The sequence below is a fragment of the Pieris napi genome, chromosome 11 (genome assembly GCF_905475465.1).
Source record: "Pieris napi chromosome 11, ilPieNapi1.2, whole genome shotgun sequence".
In the NCBI taxonomy this organism is placed as follows: Eukaryota; Metazoa; Arthropoda; class Insecta; order Lepidoptera; family Pieridae; genus Pieris; species Pieris napi.
The window spans coordinates 11,238,899-11,260,618 of record NC_062244.1 but is presented as its reverse complement, the minus strand read 5'-3'; the positions used below and the strand labels follow the sequence as shown (position 1 = coordinate 11,260,618).

The 21,720-nt window shown below is 33.2% G+C and overlaps 1 protein-coding gene and 1 long non-coding RNA gene across 2 annotated transcripts in view; both read left to right on the top strand.

Moving 5' to 3' along the window:
- Positions 1-21,720, top strand: part of LOC125054012 (TWiK family of potassium channels protein 7-like) — a 105,561-nt gene that overhangs the window by 7,097 nt on the left and 76,744 nt on the right. The gene's annotated exons all lie outside the window — the stretch shown is intronic.
- Positions 20,528-20,959, top strand: LOC125054013. Its single transcript, XR_007117650.1, has 2 exons — positions 20,528-20,582; positions 20,795-20,959. It is a non-coding gene; the product is annotated as an uncharacterized LOC125054013 (long non-coding RNA).

The following is a 21,720-nucleotide window of genomic DNA, read 5'->3' as shown; positions in this document are numbered from 1 at the left end:
TATGCACTCGTAATATGACTCCTTCATTAATCGCTTTCCATATCTGCAAGACAGCGATAAAAGCTGATCTTTGAGCTGGAAATAAAAATTACGTAACTTATGAACGTATAAAAATTTTCGGTCTTTGATTTTCTTATTTGGTGATAAAAAATTTTTAACAGTAATTATTTACTTTTTTACACATATTACCATGTGTAAAAAAAGATATTAGAGCCACTCATGGCCATGTGTAAGACCTTTTCAGTATCCCTATTTAATGCGCCAAAACGTGTAATACAGGCTCACTTTTCGGTAGAGTATTTTTTTATAAAGTAACCAAAAAGTAATGATTAGAGAAATTTTTATATCGTATAACTTAATATTATCTTCAATACACTCTATTAACAACTATAAATAGCATGTCTAACGCGAGGAGTCATCAGTACCAATCTAGTGAATATTATGAAAAATGGTACAGAATGTAGATTTTTTTCGAACTTTAATAGGAATAAGTAAAAAAAGTCAATTTTCTTATAAAAACGTAAAATGAATTATAACTCTGCAGGGGTTGAGCTTAGGGACCTCCCGTAGAACAATTTTTGCAGCTGATTACCTCATCTATCCCCTACTTGCGTTTGATCCACGACTTTTTGGCCACCCTGTATAACACACATTGTCTATGCTTGAAAACGAAATGCATTTTCGAGGATTCCTAAAAAAGTAATACGTTTATGAACTATTATTTGAAAGAGCTTTGCTTACTTTTGATATGAAGAAGCTGATAATTGGGGGATAAATATCCGTATGTCTGCTTACGTGATACTTGAACGGCCCCATAGTGCATATAGCCCTGCAGTTTAAATAATAAATAAAATACTCGAGGGGTTCAAATTTCAGACGCTATCAATCCACAGAACTCCGGAATTGAGTAACTTAGACCTTTATTTATTTACTTGTAACACAATTGAAAGTTTCGCACTCGCGTTATAAATAACACAGTTCACAAGCTCCTTTGAATTTAGTTTTGTAAGTAAATTATTTTTGTGGTTAAGAATGCAATTTACAGGCTTGAGTTAAAGAAAACAATTTTTTTACCGGATTGAAGTTATGTATTATGACTAAAAGATGGAGGGTTTTGGCAGAAATGGCTCACGGTGTCCTCTATTCACCGTGACCACGCACGCTGTAAAGTACGCGAAATGTCGGTTAAATTTAAAATTATGTATAATAATTGTAAATTTATAATAAAACATAACTTCAATCCGGTATAAAAATTGTTTTCTTTAAATGTGTAAAGGTTATGTCAATAAAAGACAATACTATAGGCTTGAGTTAGTTGTTACATAATTTTTATTAAGCAGTAAGCTCTTAATACGTTTAATTGTATACAACATTTGAGAATTTAAAATATTTATTGAGTGTCTAGTGCCTTCCGCATGCGACTCTCATCCTTGTGGTCGTAGGTTTGAACACTGCGCGAATGGACTTTCTATGTGCGCGTTTAACACCCGTTTAACGGTGAACGAAAACATCGTGAGGAAACCGGCATGCTTTGACTCAAAGTCAACGGCATGGTTCAGAAGGCTGATCACTTAATTGCCTATTAGGAAAATTAAATTAAACAAATACAGAAATCTGAGACCTAAAAAGGTTGTAGCGCCACCGGTTTTCTTATATAAACATTTTATATAAAAGACACGTATCTATATCATTATTATTGTCAATATGTGAGCGTATGTACTTCTAACAGTTAAAATACCTTAATAACGCTTTCCCAATTTTATTTGTAAAATACAACTTTAAATATTATGTTTATTATATATTTATATACTGCTATATGTAAGTATATACTACTCAGGAATAATGTGGCATCGCAATGGTAAAAGAATTTCTTAAATTTATTTAGGATTTATTCGTTACAATTAAGCAAAATCTTTTTACTAGAATAGATATTTTGTGTTATAACTGATATTTCATAAAATATGTGAGCATGATAACATTTAAAATATCATCGCAAAATACAAGTAACACAGCTGCATATATTTAAGTTATGTCAACTAATAATATTTTTTATTAATACGTAGGACAAATATTGTAATTTTATGAAAACATAAATTACTTACGCAGGTGTAAATAAGTTCACGCCAAAGAGGCATCGTCACGAACTTTGCGTATTAATCAGAGGAAATGATTCATATATTCATAAGGTCGTGTGCTGAAAAATATAGAGCTTTATAAAGTGTCATAATTTTGGTGGAATATAGTTTTATCTCTTTGCTATATTCGAGACAGATTTTACGTCCTTTCCAAGGCCCAATGGGTATGGGGGGGGGGGGCCAATAATGCTCAATGTTAGGTGGAGGGGCATCTTTTTGGGATTTGCTGTGAGGGTCATGCAGGGGGTTGTCAAAAGAAATAGGTAGTAGTAGAAATAGTAATACAGTAATATAGTAATATAGTAATAGAAAGTAAATATTCGGGTAATACCATTTATGTAAGCTCTTTAACACCTCCGACGACTACATAGTCGGGGAATTATCGGGAAAACGAAAAAAATTAAAAAAAAAAAACGCCCAAGGGGAAGCAGGAGATGAAGACGCCTCAAAAGAAGATAAAAAGAAATAGAAGCGTTAATAGGAAGCGAATGGAGAAAGAAAGCCATGGACAGAGATACTTGGAAAAGCTGAAGGAGGCCTTCTTGATAGGGGTTTAGATTAATAGTTCTGTAGAAACCTAGGATATTAGGATAACAAGGGAAAATTTATACAACAAATTCAAGCTGTATATTCTACTTTTGTAATGATTGGAAATTAAAAGGGCTTTTATTACTATATTATATAAAAGCTTAGTTGTACTTATTTCGTAAACCCACAGCTAACAAAAATTATATATAACAAAAATCAATTATACTAAAGATTTAGCCAAAGATGGAATACATAATATATACAAAAAGGTTCAAACATTTACGAAACGAAATTAGATTATAATTATTATGATGATGTGATGGTGTAAAAGTGTGGGTGTGTTGGGTGTGCACACACACATGCATGATGAAAATGAATTCTAGCCACAAATAGCTTGATATTTTGCCCTTTTCTTCTTCTTCTAGTGCCACTTTATTGCTAAAATGTGGCTGTTAAAACTTGAATTGCTGGATATCTTGTGTTAGTCTAAACAGCTTCACAGATGTGATGCTGGCCCACTCTCGTACGTTCCGCAACCACGACTTTTTCCCATCATTATACGCTGCAACAAGTCGTGGCGATGATGGCCCAAAATGCTTCCGAGATATGCGACTTTCCGTATTTTAATAGTCTGCATAAACTTTCGCATACCATTCTATGACATGACAAGATCTTATTGAACATGTGTTTCAACCCAGAAGTGTATTTTGAAAATTAGTGCCCATTTTTAATGTTTACTAGCCAGTTAATGAAGTAATGTCTTTGTTAACTTAACGAATTGAATTCTGCCCAAGCCCATTTTTAACGCAATGTTTCTTGTTAATATTTTTATAATAAATAAAAGCAGAGTGACTTCAGTGTCTAAAAGTCGTCGGCGTGTGTCAGACACAAGAGGCTGATCACCTGCTTGCCTATTTTATTGACAAATGATCATGAAACAGATACATAAATCTGAGGCCCAGACCTAAGAAAGTTGTAGCGCCACTGATTTATTTTTATTTATTGTATAATAAATAAAAGCAATTCTTGATATAGTATAACTTTAATAGGTATAATAACTATTAATTATATTAATTAAGACACACACTTCTCGTGTTATAAATGAGCGGAGATTAACTAACTCTGTGGGGAGTCGCGTGAGAATTGGCCTGAAAAATGTTAAACTCGCCCAAAATGTAAATTTGCTATTTTGTGTTGGTTTTATGGCTGGTGTAGCCGTTTCGTGTATTAGGCCTTTACATAAAATAAACCTCTTTAAAGATGTAGCCCAAGAGATGCTAAAAAATTTTTTTTAATATACATATTTTGATGCTTATATTTTTTTTCATTATTTCAAGGCATAATATCACCCTCTGTCGCCGACCAATTTCAAAAGTAAATGAAGTATTTTATTTATTTAACAAAAAAGCTTAAATTTATATCACATACAAAACAATACATAGAAACCACTTCTTAAAAGGCCGGCAACGCACTTGCGAGCCTTCTTGCAATGAGAGTGTCCATGGGCGGTGGTTTCCCTTAAAAGATGAGCCTCCTGCTTTGCCTCCTGTTACATACAAAAGAAAATCAAAATATGTAAATTCCTAACATTAATTATTAGGCGTAAAACCTTGGTTGATATTGAAATAAAGGCTTTATTCATTCATTTAATTATTCATGTATGTTAGTTTAAGTATTATTGTTTGGCCTTTTCCTGTTAATACATATTCTCTAAGAGTCTTACCTATGATAGGCCAGACCCAGTGGCTAAGTATACCGTTTTTATATAATAGGGGGGCAAACGAGCTTGCGGGACGACCAAAAAGGGCAGTCTTCGCAGCCCATAGACACCCATTTTTAGTGGGTGCGTTGCCGGACTTTAAAATGCTCTTTAGAATACAATCATTGCAATAGCGATGACGTTTGAATGTCACGATCGCTATTGCAATGATTGTAGGCGTAATGGTATCGCAACAATACAATATACTGGATATTAGATCTGGTGTTCAACTCTCAGCCTATAATTAGCAAGTGCGTCCACTCAATATTTTATGAGGTTTTCGGGATTTCTCATATAAATAAAGGGTGGAAATTATATGTTTTGTTGTTATTGCACATTTCGTATTGTTGTATTTATGAAATATTGTGGCATTGTATTTTTATTATATAATTATTTTTACAGATACACATATACATGCTATAAAAGAAAGCATTTATTCAGTCAAAACAGATTACATTATTAAGCAAAATATACGAAACAGATAACTAAGTACTTTAATAGATATGTAAGAAAACTGAAATTTAACATTAACAACTTAATATTTTAAAGAAAAATGTATTCCGTCTATTGCTCTCACACCCTCTTTGGTAAGGTTATATATGTTAACGTAAAATTGTAAACACCGTTAGATTGTAATCTATCTCGCGAGATTATAAACTGTCGAAAGATTGTGAACCTCAGCTTACTGCTTACAATTTAACGTATTATTATTCGGTAGATTGTACTACACTAACTTAGTTATCATTCAAACTTCTTTGGTCAATTACAGATTAATTTTACTTTCCAACAATTTCATATAACTACCGAATAATAATACGTTAAATTGTAAGCAGTTCGTTGAGGTTCACAATCTTTCGACAGTTTATAATCTCGCGAGATAGATTACAATCTAACGGTGTTTACAATTTTACGGTGACATATATATATGAAACACATATATATATATATGAAAAATCCCTACTGTTCACATCGCCGCTGCCATGGGATGCAATTTATAGAACAATACTTTTTCTACTTCAACTATAACAATTTTAATGTAACAAAATATACAATAAATTTTTAATCAACGTATAAGTATCGTAATATGAGGAAATAGCCAACATTAAAGTCACGTTACCACCGGAATTGAACTTTTTAAATTTGTTTTGATATTCTATTTATCTATTTTTAATGTGGTTAAGAATATTGTGAATACTGTATATGCGTGTGTTGGAAATAAATATTAATAAAACCATTAATTTAGTATTTTTCTCAACTTTTAACGGTAATTATAATACTGAGTTATAAAAATTACATTAATAGTATATGTATAATATATCTACACGCCGTTTTTTGAAAGAAAATCAGACGAAAATTTATAAAATTTTAAGTTACCCTTGCCAGTCTTGAAACGCTTGAATATATGTTAAAAGATTTTTTTTATATATTATAAAAATTATGTTTTTTCTATCAAAAATCGCCTTATAAACTATCCAGTCTTTCATTAGTTTTAATGCCATGCATTTTGTTTGGTTGACTAATATTTGAAAACTCCGTCTCTGCGTATAAAAATAGTGTTTAGATGCAAATGTGTGTTATTTCAATTTATTTAAATGAAGGTAACGTTATTTCAGCAGTGAAAACTTTTGCCAGTTAGCTACGTAGCCGATTTGCGTGAAATTTAAACTCGTTTTTCCACTTAAAACTTTAATATGTGTATTCTGCAAATTGCTTATGTGATTTTGGTTTGTGTGACATATATTATGCTAATTTAAATAAGTGCAGTGTTGGCCTAGTGGCTTCAGCGTGCGACTCTCATCTCTGAGGTCGAAAGTTCGATCTCTATGCACCAATGGAGTTTCTTTCTACATGAGCATTTAACATTTGCACGAACGGTGAAAGAAAACATCGTGAGAATACCGGCTTGCCTTAGACCCAAAAACGAGATACAGAAATCTGAGGCCTAGACATATAAAGGTTGTAGCGCCACTGATTTATTTAATTTTAATACACATACGTTAAAGTTAAGAATTTGCGCAGTGTCAGACTTGCAACAGAGAGTGCGTTTAGGGCAAATCTCAATAGGAAAAAACGCACTCTACCCAAAATACAAACGTAAGGTCTTCTTATCTCAAAAACCCGCTAAATTACCACAAGGAATGTATTCACAGCCGTATTTTATTCCAAGGCCCCTTAATCTGTATAAACCCGGTCCCTTGGTTTTAGTATTCATTATTTTTATTGTATAAATCATCTCTAATCTTTTAAACTGATCTCGAGATTTCGGGTACCTAATGAGGTTTTCATTATTTTTCGCTTTTCCTCATTTTGTTTGAGGAATTTAGTAATTAAAAATTAATTGGTAACTTAAATAAATTAACTGACTTATATTTTTATTTATTTATAATAATACCTTTTCTACTCCCCTGCCATTGTGTCCAGGGACTTTTTCTATATCTAAGCTTCACATCATACGTCTCGCGAAATACGCCCCGGCTACATCTGTAATAAAATAACTTAAATAAATTAACTGACTTATTTTTTTATTATTTATAATAATACCTTTTCTACTCCCCTGTCATTGTGTCCAGGGACTTTTTCTATACCTAAGCTTCACATCACACGTCTCGCGAAATACGCCCCGGCTACATCTGTAATAACTGACTTAATATTAAACACGATAATTTTCATAGTCAATTATCGAAATCTCAGCGATTAATTATCGAATATAAACATTCCACTTAGAGTGGACTTCGTCAAGAAGTGGAAAAGTTGGGGTTCCTAATCCAATAGAAATTTACGACTACGGGTTCAGAAGCAATCAATTATAGGCATATTTCAACCAGACCCATTCGACCACGGTTAATCTCTATTGATACTGGTCATCAATGCGGAAGATGTAATTTGCAAGTTTACGCAGGTGTCTTATGTTTTATCAGAATATCAGACAAGACTGGGTGGTGAGAATGTGAAGAAAAATGCAAGACGCAGAACATGATGTATCATATCGCATGCAATGCGTATTGAGCTGGATATCCTGTTAATCAATCACGATTGAAATCAGTAAAATCATTCTCTTTTAGCAAAATCTCGGCAAAAATTTGGGGGAAAATCGAGAATTCGTGAATATCAATCGCAGTACTATATAAATACTAGCTAACCCGGCAAACGTTTTCTCATGTATATTATTTGTAGGAAACATTTTTTTAGTTCAATAAAAATAACTATCTACAATAACAAAAATAGGGGTTGGTCGTAGAGGGGTAAAAATTAGGGGTTGTATTTATTTTTGTATGCTGTATCGTAAAAAAATAAAAACAAAAAAGGTACATATTTAAAATTACGAGATATATTATATTGAGATTATTATTATTATTGAGATTTATTTATATCCGAGTTTTCCACATCTTACAATCAATCGTTAATGGAAAATGTGATAAAAATAATACTTAGGGTTCAATAGAAACTACGATTATTCAAACAAAAGAAATATTTTACATAACATGACACAATTATACTTGGAAAAATATCTCAGCGGTATGCGAAAAACATTAAAATGCATTCGAAATTCAAATGAACGTTATAACAATAGGCTGGGGAAAAGCACAAATATGCTTTCATTCGGAGTTTGAAGAGCGAGCATATGAAACATAAACACCGCACATCTCATTACTGTTTATGTAGTAAAGCTTTTTAATAAAGCTTTTTATAAATTTGACGAATACTTAAATGATCCTTAGGATTGATTTGCTCTAGTTCAAACAATTTGTAAGACTCAAAAGTTTCTTGCCAGTTCTTCTTGCCCGCTCTACGCCCTTGCGAACTGGTAGTAAATGTAAATTTAGAATTAATTTGACTTCTTTTTTGACGTTCATAAGTATACTTATTTAACTATATGAATAAAGTTATTTTGAGTTTGAGTTAGTTTAATTGTGAACGAAAAACTGTTCTTCTGTAAGATAAGTGTAGAATGGCACTAGAATTTTATGGACCTGGGACTACAATCACTGAGAACATATAGAGTAAAAAAAAATAATAATACAAAAATGGTATTTCCTTATTTTTTCCTGAAAATAAATCAAAGTGATTATAGTGCACCCACGTGGCATGACTGAACCACATTTACGATACCCAAACAATGCGGTAATCAAATTAATATGATTTGTGACGTTACAATTTTTATTTATATTTGCCTGTTATCTACGGTAGAAAATGTTTGGAAAAACTGTTGTTTCACTATCGTAGTATAAATTTTGTAAATTTTAAATAACAACTAGCTGACCGGGCAAACGTCGTTTTGCCATGTATATCATTTATAATAATAAAATAGGGGTTGATCGTAGAGAGGTGAAAGTTAGGTGTTGTAAGTATTTTTAATTGCTGTATCATAAAAAAATAAAAAAATATATTAAGGGGTAGAAAAATATATTAATGGTAGTACCATTTAGGCCCTAAATTTTAGGGGGATGAAAAATAGATGTTGTCCGATTCTCAGACATACCCAATATGCACACAAAATTTCATGAGAATCGGTCGAGCCGTTTCGGAGGAGTTTAACCACAAACACAGCAACACGAGAATTTTATATATGTATTAGATTCACTATAATTATATGATTGATAATGTATTGTAATAGGTAACTTCTATGTAAAAGTTTACCTTTTAAGACAACCCTCACATTATATGTGGCAGAATATGCGAATGTTCTGAAGTTTAGATTGCACCTACCTAATATTTTTTTGCACATAAACTATTATAATTATAATTTGTAGGTTGTATTTTTCATTGGAATCGTACAAGAAATTTTGTTTTATAAATCAGATGATAAATGCAATGCCTTTTTAAGATAACATATGCGTTCCTTAAAGCCAAACTTAAGACCCTGCATAATCGTGTTTACCTTATGGTAGGGGAGCCCAAGAGGGGATTTCGGGATTTACTAAAGCGCGGCAGATTAATATATAGGGGGATACCTTGTACCCGGTTAAGTACCTCCACAAAATATGAGGCCCATATATAAGGCCGCACGTGAAGGAGACAGGATCAGTTTAGTAAAAAAAAATTGACCATCAGAAATTCCCGAGCGCGTCAGATTAAGGTAGGGTGAGTTAATTACATCCTAAAAAGTGTATATTCCACTAATCTGACAATTTGAGAGTGACGGAAAAAAAGGGGAGGGCAACAAAGTTGTAAAAAAAAAACGTCATCTCGACATTCTCGAGCGTAGCTAATTTTTTTTTTATTTTGAAGGAAATAATTCAAGAATAATGAAAAATATATAATCTGACGATTTCCGCAAGCCGAAATAACAAAAATTCGTCGATAAAGTTAAATGCGTGCAGCTGCGTGATGCCTACATTTCCTTAAACCGATCGGAATCTACTAAACGGCGTTCTAAATATTTCCCTCAAAATTACATTTCCTGTGAATTTGAACCGATTCGGACCGATAGATTTTGAGAAATTTCGAAAAATCTTAAAAAAATAAGAAATATTTTTTTTTAAAGTGGTTTCTTTATCGATCAATTTCAAAAACTAATCCGCCTTTGAGCTTGAAAAACCACGTCGATCGCCACCAAGCTGGTCAAAAGCGGTTGATTCGTTCGAGAGATATCGTACACGAAAGAAACCCGAAAAAGTGTTTTTTTTCGGGATTACTCCGAAATTTGTGCTTCGATCAATAAAAATTGCAAAATTATTTATGAGAATGATAAAACTGCGTCGAATGCCGCCAACCGCGTGAAAATTTTATTGATCCATTCAAAAGTTATTGCGGTTTGAAAATTCCAAAAATAGTGTTCTATGAAACTTCTATCAGACTTTCGAGCTGGGAGAGCTCAAATGCATAGAAATGTTATTTCTTTGAACTCAGCGAGCTCAAAATATCAATTTTAAGCGCCCAGGAATGGAATTAGCGGGAAGTTGCAGGCATGGCCCTTTAGGTGAACCGTTTTTCTATTTTTTTTTTGTCAGATCAGGCGAATCCCTCTAGATAATCGTCAGATTATGGGACAGTACGTTTAGAACATAAAGATGAACCACATATATCTTAATCTGACGCGCTTGAGTATTTCAAAATTGCGATTTTTTTTTGCAAATTAAGAAAATGGCTGTGGGTTTGCGTCCCATCGAAATCGTCAGATTAGTGAATGAGAGCTTTTTTTTGGTGCACTTAACACTCCCTTAGAAAATCTGACGCGCTCGATAAAAAAATTTTTTTTTTAATTTTCAACCCTTAAATACAACCACCCGCATCATGCAAACGATCAGATTAACATACGTACATTATTAAAAATACGTAGGGCATAGATGCTATCAATATCTGACGCGCTCGAGGATGTCCATGCAACAGTTTTTTTTTACATATTTAACTATCTATAGCCGCTTCCCCCACCGATGAAAAGGAATTTATCATATAACATTTTTTTCTTCTTTTTATCTAAGCTTTGCATCCCAATAGGTCTCTACGACGCTCGAGTAAATCCCCATTTAGCATCGTGGGCTCCCCTACCATTAGCTTTTTAGGCATTGACATTTCAAGCGGTTGACCAATAATGGTAAAAAAATTGAAAAAATACCTATTCAGGCGTATTGAACCTGCCGCACTGGTAGTGATATCTCTCCTGTTTTCAGTCTACCTTCCTTAATGCAGCTGTTATGACCCGTGACAAAAGTGACTTGGAAACACCAGCAGGTGATTAATAAAATACCGAAAATAAAATAGAATTGACTCGATGGGAAGACAAGGACAAAAGAATAGCTGGTCCAAACTGGAGCCAAATAGCACACGGTTGTGACAAACGGTCCTATTTGGAGGGCTGTGGGCATATATGGGCATATATGTAGTAAACATTGGTGTTGAAGGTTTAAAGATTTTACTAAATATTATGTAAAAGAATTATAAATTAATCAATCTGTAACGTCTAGATAAAGATTGCAAGACAAGTACTCGACTGAGTTTTCATAACAGATGATTATAGCCAGGATTTCACATATCTGTCACATTTTTGTAGCCATAAACAATAGACACGAACAAAGAGTTGAGTCGGCGTAGAAATTGGGGAAGTCATTATCGTAGTACGGCGCGCGGCAATTAGGAAAATGGGACAAGGGAACGCAAATAATATGCGGTATATATTGTGGAAACCGCGTATTTCGCACTACTTTGGAAATTATTAAGAATTTTCTTAATACGCGTTGGATGGCGGTACGTTTGGGGATAATTAGAATTTTAATAGCGCTTACAGCTTTCGATTGTCGACTTGAGTGATTTTTGTGAAATCAAAACGTGCATATTTTGGATTTTAATCGGGGATGCAAGGAAGTTTCTTTGCTCTATTGAAGACGTGTTTTTCTTTCTTATGTATTCAGTACATATTCTATTTTAGAAGTTCGGAAATTTAAAAGTTTAGTTTCCTACTTTTGAAAGGAACAGTGTTTTATTGTTCAGTATATGTCAAAAGGCTCGCGAGTGCGTTGCCGTCCTTATATGTTATATAGATTACCACGCATTCCAAAGTTCTCCCAATATAAATATAAAAGCTCTTGTACGGACAGAAAATACTCCGGTTATCATTTTTAAAGGACCAGTGTAGGCTAAGTGGTTTCAATGTGCGACTCTCATTTCTGGGGTCGTAGGTTCGATCCCCGGCTGTGCACCAATAGATGTTCTGTCTATGTGCGCATTTAGCACGAAGAAAGACATCGTGGGGAAACCGGCATGCTTTAGACACGAAAAGTCGATATCGATCCAAGATACAGAATCTGAGGCCCAGAGATCATTTTTAAAGGTTATTACTATGCGATTCATAACCCTTAGTTACCTTATCTTCATTTTTTAACCAAATTCCCCGAGCGCTTCTGTTTGTATGAACGCGATAACTTCAAAAACCAATAGATATTTTTACGTACACTAATTATATATAGTCCTTATGTATATCGACAAATATATAACAATCACGATGATGAAGACAGAAGTAATATAACGTTTAATCACGCCTAGTACTGTTTTTTAAAAATAATAATAATACTAAATAATAATATAAAAATTGATTTAGTCAGTAAACAGCGTTTATATACCACATTCAATTCAATTTCTAATTCCCAAAAGTAATTTCATATTCATCATGCGCTATTCGGAACTGAGAAGCTCGAAGTTATTTGCATAGCACTTAGATCGATCAGTGGGGTTAAGCAACACTTGCTCCGGTTAATTGATTGGGTATGTGTATATTCTCTTGCACGTTTATAATATTAAAACATTCAGCGATGCGATATCTTTGCACCGTATAAATAATTTTGGCCAAATAGCATTTTGTTCCGAATGCCCCGAAACTAGAAGGTTTCGTATTTAGAAAATTTAAATGTTTGTTGTAACATCCAAACGGTTTTTTTTATATTGTCTTTAAATGTAAGAGGCCTTGTTGTGACCTATTAAAAATATTGTTATAATTTTAAATCGAAGCAATAAATCAAAATACTTATATAGGTGTAAAGCAAATTCATAGCAAGAAATACTTGCTATCCAGATTCAGATTTTTATACCACAGACAGTGTTCGTCTTCCAATGGAACACCGCTCACAACTTAGGGTAATCAAGAAAAGAGCGTACCAATTCTTAAAAGGCCGGGAACTCATTTGCGAACCCACTGGTAATGTGTGATTGATAGTTATTAGTACATCAGATGAGCCTCCTGCCTGTTTGGCCCCAGTCATATAAACGCACTCTGGCAGAGGGATCGAGAGTGCGTTGTCGGCCTTTTAAGAATTGGTACGCTTATGAAGGACTCTTAAGTCGATATTAAGTCTTATTTGAAACTTAACATTCGCCAAGAAGGCATCAATATTAAACTAAGCCATACTGGGCCATAGAAGATAGGTCGCTCCGTCTTTTGTTCTCACTGATGAGAATGACTTTTGTGTTAAAATATTTACTACGGAAGAGCTAAAGTTTGTCGCGAAACGGTACACACTAGCAGCTTAATTAAATAAACTCATTAACTCTGCGGCTTTATAATTTTATCCACACTTTTTGTGAAAAATAACGCATTTGAATGTGAAAAGTTGCGTAATAATTCTCTCCATTAACGTACATTTTTACATTGCGTTTTAAGTGTGCCTTACACAATATCAATGCCAAACGATTCTCATATTTTTAATGTATGAAATGAAATAGATTCAAATTTTGTTTTGTATATTAATGGGTTGAGGGTAGGGACAAAAACAGACACGGATGGTCATTGTATTAGAGGCTTTTGGATTGTAAATTGTTCCTTGTACTATATGAAATTTTGTTTTTTTGTTATAACTTTGTGAGATACCTATAAGTTTTCTTTATTTAATATTGTAGGGTTTAGTTTTATTTTGTTGTGAACCTATTTGAAATGTTTTTCTTTTTTTATAGCTTTGCGATAGGCCCTTAAATTAGTTATCCAATTATAGGATGATAAAAAACAATTTATTTTATGTTACGCAACTCTCTATGCTCTCAACAAAATGCTATGGAAGAGTTCTAACTTACTTTGTCATATCGCCCGACGCGAACCAAAATCTGGACAAGCTGGTTGTCGTCGCCAAGGCGGAAGGCAAAAGACCAAAAATCTCAAAAAACTCTATCTGGTATGGCGGTCTGATATACAGTCGGAATAAGAGTCAATAAAAACCCAGAAAACAGATTTACCTATAATTTAGTGAGTTACCACGTCCGTTGGGACGTAATTAATTGCCATGACAAACTTGCTTCCGATTAATAAAGTTTGCTTGAGTTGAGATTGATAGTTTGGTAATCCAATGCAAATTATATTTTGGCTATCCGCTTTGTATTATGCATGCATACTGATGATTAGTGAATCAATCAATATACTGTAGATATTTATGTAACGTCTCTAACTCTTGTGGCTTAATTAAAAGAAGAGATTTTTCTTTCTAAGTGGAAACAGGCATTCCTTAGACACAAAAAGAACGGTGTGTGTCAGGAACAGGCGGATACTTTCCTAAGAAATATAATCACGAAACAGATACACAAATACCCACGTAGTCCTGGATCCGTGGCTAACCAACGTACAGAAATCCTCGGAGCAGTAAGTTCGCTCCGTCAAGCCTGCGAAGTGCCTAGGAGACTTCAGTGCTTCTGGAAGGAGTAACGCTGGATTAGTGGGCCAGGAGTGTACGCACAATGGACCTAATGAGAGTCTAAGTGCGGAAACTATGTTCACCAACCTTTAAACTTTTGGAACGAAGTTCCTTATCGCGCGTCGTGAACGGAAAAAATTCTTACGAAAAGTTGTCACGACACTTTTTTGCTATTTGCTATTGTAATACACCGGTTCTCGTCCGATCACCGAAGTTAAGCAACGTCGGGCGAGGTCAGTACTTGGATGGGTGACCGCCTGAGAACACCTCGTGATGTTGGCTTTTTTTTTCGTCGTAAGATTGGTGTCGTAAATCTATCATACTGTTATGATACCAATTAACATATAAATTAATCGAAAAAGGAATTTCGTTCCATCCGGGTGTCCCTTGACACCTCTAAATTTTTTTTTAACCTTCAGGTACACAAATCTATGAGGCCTAGATGCCAAGCATTATTTTTTTAGTGTTTTGCTAAGAATAGCATAATAATAAAAATACCCTTTATTTCGGTCTAGTTCCTTTACAACCAATTTAAAGGAAGCCTAATCCCGACAAATTCCTCCTTCAAACCCTTCCATTCTGCCCTTACTCGCCCCTAACATACCAAACCTTACCTGCAACCAGTTTTATTTCATCTTCCAATCTCTTGTAGTGTTTGCCTATTTTCCTTTTTCCAGTTTTTGGGTCCTACTAACCTACTAAATGCGTGAAGCTAAATCTAATAATAGAGTAATGATTTGTATTTTGTGGTTTTAATTAATTAATAATATATCTCTTATAATAATCTCTAGCTCTCTAGCCATCTAATGATATGTCACGATAGATTAGGCAAAAAAGAGGAAAATAAATATAAGAGACTGCTCCAATACTAGGTGAATATTTTCTGAAATTAAATGACAAAAAGTAAATAACAACTGAAATTTTTAACATCAATCGATTGTAAAAGTACAATAAAAGACCATTTAATTCGATTATCCACGTGTGAAATTCCGCTTTACAAATCCACCGTTCAATACAAATAAATGAACAGGTTAAACATTTTTTATGAAAGGGAGGAAAGTTGAGCGATTCCGTGAGAACGTATTGTTCATGTTCTCATTCATGTCCTTGTTTTATGTATGCGAATTTTTACAGATTTAAATTTTTCAGCGTCATATCTCAAAGTTAAGATTTTGTTTAAAATATCAAATTTAATATACGAAGAAGATGTATTAAAATACATGGAATGGTTGCATTTTTTAAAAGAAAATTTTAATTTTATTGGTTTTAGATATTTTGTATGGATATAGAGAAGGAGGTAAATGGAAATCACAAATGAATTGATCGACTTGTACTTTGTACTTTATATACAATAAAGATGCCGAACGCGTCCGCGCTCTCGCTTGCACTGCAAGCCTTAAATGGAACGCCTCAGAGGTAACGCCTCGCCGCGAGGTAACGCCGCATGCGTCATGTTTCTTCGTGCGTGCAGCCGGCTCCATCGAATTATAAGACAGAAAAAAAAAATTGTAATTTAAAAAAATAAGTAAACCAAAGGTTTCACCTCAAAGCAAGGTGGTGCACAACTGTGGGAACAACACAGAAGTAGTGAAGCAAGGCAGAAAATAATAAATACATAGCTGTACAGCGGTCACCACAAGTAGCCCCCGCCGAGAGACAACCCGACGCATGGTCGTCACCACCAATAAATATATCAACGAAAAATACAATTTTCTTAAAGGAGGAAACAAATATGGCGCAATAAGTTTGGGAAATGTTTCTATGTTCGGACTATTAAGAGGCTTAATAAAAAATAAACGAATGAAAACGCTTTTAATAAAAAACAACTCTTCCATCGTTTTATTTTGGCTCTTCAAGTAAATGGTAAAAGTCATCAAAAACTCGTAAAAACTTTACGTTTACGACTGTATTTATTCTCATAATTCACAGGTTTCATGTGGACGTAAAACGTTATGGCAATTAGTATTACAAGTTACGTTACCTTACACCAAGTAGTAATATTTTTATTGAACTACTACGGGGCCAGTGTTGGCCCCGTAAAAGTGGCTTTAGCGTGCTAGTCTCGATACTCGGCTAATGAACTTTCTTTTATTTTTTAGACAATTTTTTTTTGTTTTTATTTTTTTATGATACAACATGCTAACATACATACAACTCCTAATTTTTACCCCTCTACGATCAATCCCTTTTTTATTATAGTAGATAGTTAATTTTATTGGAGTAAATAAAAGATTCCTAGAAATAATATACATGGCAAAACAACGTTTGCCGGGTCAGCTAGTAATATACAGAAATCTAAGGCCCAGACCTAAAAAGGTTGTAGCGCCACTGATTTATTTATTTACTATGAGAGCGACAAGCAAGACTTTTGTGTAAAACCCGGTCCGTTTCCGGCATCGCTTAGATTTGATAAAATAAGATATTGTAACGCTTGAATCACTATTCAACGAGAAGGTCGACGTTTAGATGTCATATAATTAAAGTTTATTGCCAGTTCGTCCGTTCTACGCTCTTGATTTGAGAACTGGCAGTAAATGTAAAATTATAAGCATTTAATATGTATTTATTTATTAACGTTCATAAGTATACATTGTGTTACATATATGAAAAAATGATTTTGAATTTGAATTAGAAATTTATATTAATTTACTAATCGTGTTTCTTTCTTTTTACAAAGTTTTGGGCAGCACTGTTGTTCGGGAACAATCTGTAATATTAATGTCAATATTAATAGGAAATATACAATTGAAACACATATTTTTAACATACATTTTATTATCGGTAAAAAATAACAACACAAACAAAACGTACAAATAAAAGTTCATAGACCATTAAAACGTTCTTCCTATGATATCTGTCTTTATATAAGTCAGTGTTTTAAGGCACTTCCGTGTACCAACACAATAGTGAAAAAAAGGGGGATAGAAATCGAAGCGGTAGCAGGAAGCGAATGGAGTAAGAAAGCCATAGACAGAGTCAGTTGGAAATAGCTGGAGAAGGCCTTTACCCGTGAAGGGGTTCCGATCGACGGTACTGAAGGTAGCTAGGATATAGAATATATATGATAACAAGATAAAAATAATGTATAAAATCTATGCTATGTATCATTATTTTTTTACCTCGATTGGAAATTGAACGGGCTTTTTATATATTATATAACACTATAGCGAAACAGCTGCCCGTCGAGGTATTTCTGAACCATGGTCCTTTGAGAAAAAAGCCAGTTTCAAATCAATGCGATAGACAATATAACATATAAAAATCTCTAGTATCTATAAAAATTCCTTAAAAAAACATAGAATCGACTCCGAAATGTTCTAAAAAGTCTTAGTGTGTTTAATATTTTAATTACAAAACCCTTGCTATGGGACCTATTCGCGAATAAATCGCGAATTATATGACACTTGAATGCATCAGATCCACAGACGGCCTTAGCCAATCTCACGTATTAATAACATCCTTCGGTAAAAGAAAGACTTTATGTCCAAGGATCAAGTTTCAAAGATCAATATAGCGTTTCCGGGGAACAGGGAACATTAGCCGTCATTAAGGCTTCGATATTGAAGTTCACGATAATCTGTAGGGCCGTATTATCCTGCTAAGAGATATAACGTTGAGGCATGATTGTGGTTAGATCTTTGGCATTACGCCAGCCGCTATCGAAGGCCTTTTTCAAATATTAAATGCGCCCTCAATTTGAAATTGCTTATGAGGTTGAGTTGATGACATGTCGTTGACATGAAACTGTTTCGGTGTATTCACTATTTCAATTTGAATTGAATCATTTTGGGATATGGACGTGAATATCTTTTTAATAATAATTATTATTATTTATTGCAAGAATATAGTACAAATATGTGTAAGGTGGTACAATCGTAAGTTCGCATATTCTGCCACACACAATGGCGCGCAAATTTGTCTTTAAAGGAATTTTACATTTAACATTATTAGTCATATGAATTCGTCAATTCTTATATTATTTGTATCGTACATATCATATCATATGTTATTAAATTTATATTCAGAGTCTCACTCAAATAATACATTTTTTCCAAATGTAATACACCAAGTCGATTTTTAAAAACTCTAGTGGGAAGATCATTTAATTCTTTTGGTAAAGTATTGCAAACCTTGATTGCCATACAAAAGGTGTTTTTCTTAAACAGTTCTAGATTGATTTTTGGCACAGCCAATTTCTTCCCAAGTCTACTACATATACATACAGGGAAGAGATACCAATAAGTAAGTAGTTATAATATATATGTATATACAGCTTCTAATTTTAATTTATACTAGTTAAAATCAGCAACATGTACTTTAAAAGATAGCTATATTATTTCCATATAGTTTTAATGAAACTGGTGCCACTTTAATTAACAGGCTAATTTAATTGTCTGAGCGTTCAGCTAGATATTTTTGCTGAGCGATATTTACAAAGTTTTAGTGCATTTCCTGTGTCAGGTCGTTGACCTGTGTCAGGCACAGGAGGCTGATCGCCTACCTGCCTATAAGATTGACAAATGATAATGAAAGAGATACAGAAAACAGCCCAGACCTAAAAAGGTTGTACCGCCACTGATTTATTATTTTATTTTGTTAATATCGTAATTAAAGAACAAAATTCAACGCAATATTGCGCTAAAAATGCTCAAGAAAACATACAGCAAAAGTTCCGTTGAGTTTAAAAATGATTGCGAATAAGTAAGAAGTCGTTGTTCAAAGAACTTACTAGTGTTGGTATTTACCGTTTGCGCGTTAACTTTTAATGGTTTTACAAGTTGGAACTTCACAACTTTGAGGGTCACGCTAAATTAATTTGACTATTGTAAGACTTCGAGTCTAATAGAATTGTACACTGGAAAACTTTGTACGGATAGGTAATTGCGAAGTTAACGTTTAAAGTTCGTATTTGATGATTTGTAAATGGGCGTAACAACTCTTAAGAGGCTTGTTAATTAGTTTTATATTGTCACGCCTTTTTCTCGAAGACCACCTCCACTGCTAACTATTAATTACCTAAGATGTCATGTGGAACATGGTGTAATTGTTGCAGCTCCTTACAATCGTTGTGTAAAACAAAAAACTAGCCGATTAAAAAGAGTTGATTACCAGTTCTTCTCTTCCGTTCTACGCCTAGTACTGGCAGTAAATGTAAAATTAGAAGCACTTCATATATTTTTTGTTTTGACGTTCATAAGTGTACATTGCGTTACCTATCTATAAATGATTTCAATTTTGACTACGACCCTGACATACCTCTCTCTTCAACCACATTGACCATGCATGCTCGTCGGGTACGAGTACTTTTAACTTGCCCCTTCTCAGTTTTATATTTATATTAATTAATGTTATAACATATGCACCGCTACACTGTCAAACAAACTTATACAATTTACTAAATAATTAGTTTAATATTGACAGACTACCAAACAAAGAACCCAATGTATCGATGTGAAATAAATTAATATTGAATCAGAATAGCTATTGATGTTACGTGGCTTCAACCCGTTTGACGCCTCTTCTGTTTGGAAAATAATGTTATAATCATAAGGCATGGATCTCGCAAATAGAGACCAGGGGGCCTACCATGAACTTTCTTAAAACAATCCAGTTGAGATGCAGTTGAGTTTAGGTACCTAAAGTCAATCGCATTTTTTCGTACCATGACCGCCTATAAGCTGAATCGTTTTAGCATCGCAAGACCGAATGAAAGAACGATAATTTTGTTTGTGGTTTCAATGTAAGTTTAGAAATTTAACTGTCAAACTTACTTCGACAGATGTTTCTATAAAAATAAATAAAATATAAAATTATTTTAAATAATTCATCAATTACAATAAGCTATTATGTCTTAATATATATTTATTTAATTTAAAACTATTCTTTTCATCTATTTTAAATTTAAAGTTTTCTGGTGCTGTGCAGTTGACACTTATTGTTTTTAAACGTTTCCTTCAAATTTTGATAGGAGCTTTCAATATATGTTTACAAAATTTCGGTTTCATAAATATAGTTTTACAAATTGTTTAACTTATAAAATAATATGATGGGGTAAGTATTGTTCAAAAATTGATTTATTAAAAATAAATATCTATATCGCAGTGAATTGCTGATATTAAACTCTTTGCATAAGATATTACAATCAACCTATTACTCGAAAATCATAAGTAAATAATGATAAAAATTGATTCCTTAATATGTTACAAATTCAATTTATACGTTAACTAATTCATATAATATAAATAATTATATTGTCTTTACAGCTTAAACCTGACAAACTCGCTGAATTGAGAGAAGGAAATATATAAATGAATATATGTTTATATCCAATTGAACATTGCCTGATTCAAGACAAGACAAGACAAGATTTTTCTATCTTGATGGAGTCATCCTAACTAAATAAATACTGTTATTGTAATACTTTCAAATTGCTTATTATTTACACATTATAAATTTAAGAAACACCTCTGTTTTTTTTAAAGAAAAAGCAGAGGAGAATAATACAATTCATGAACATAATGAGGAAAAATTTAACTATAATAAATATCTACTAGTGATATGGCATTATTATTTATTGTAAATATGATATATTGGGGAATTATGTTTTTGTTAGACATGCCTAAATAATTAATTGAATATTATTGAACCATGTGTAATTATTTGTAGGTACACTGAAATCTTCAATGAGTCAAAGTAGTTAATCTATAATAAATTATAAACTCAATATCTACGAAGTCGGTAGAAGGGCATTGTCGTCTTGTTTCTCATCTTCGTCGATATTTTAATAATTTATTTATTATCACACTCTCTAAACTCAAAATATAAAAAAAAATTTTTTCATATTGTTAGCCATAGTAGATAAATCTTATTATTTTAACTTTATTAACAAGTTTTAATACAAATATTGAATTTTATAGGTTCTAAACTATTATTTGGACATTTCGATACAAAAAAGTTGAACAAAAAGTAACTTTTTTAGAATCGCTTATCCTGTCATAGTTGGAAGGCGCAACTGTCAAATTTCTGAGCGGTCATGGTACGGATTTTCATACAAATTGAACGAACGAAATCTGTTAATCGCTAAGGTCACGTGGGAACCTAAACTGTCTCGTTTTTTCGATGTCATGGTACGAATTAGCGATGCATCTCTGGGGGCCTACCATGAGCTCTTATTGCGAGCCTATTGACA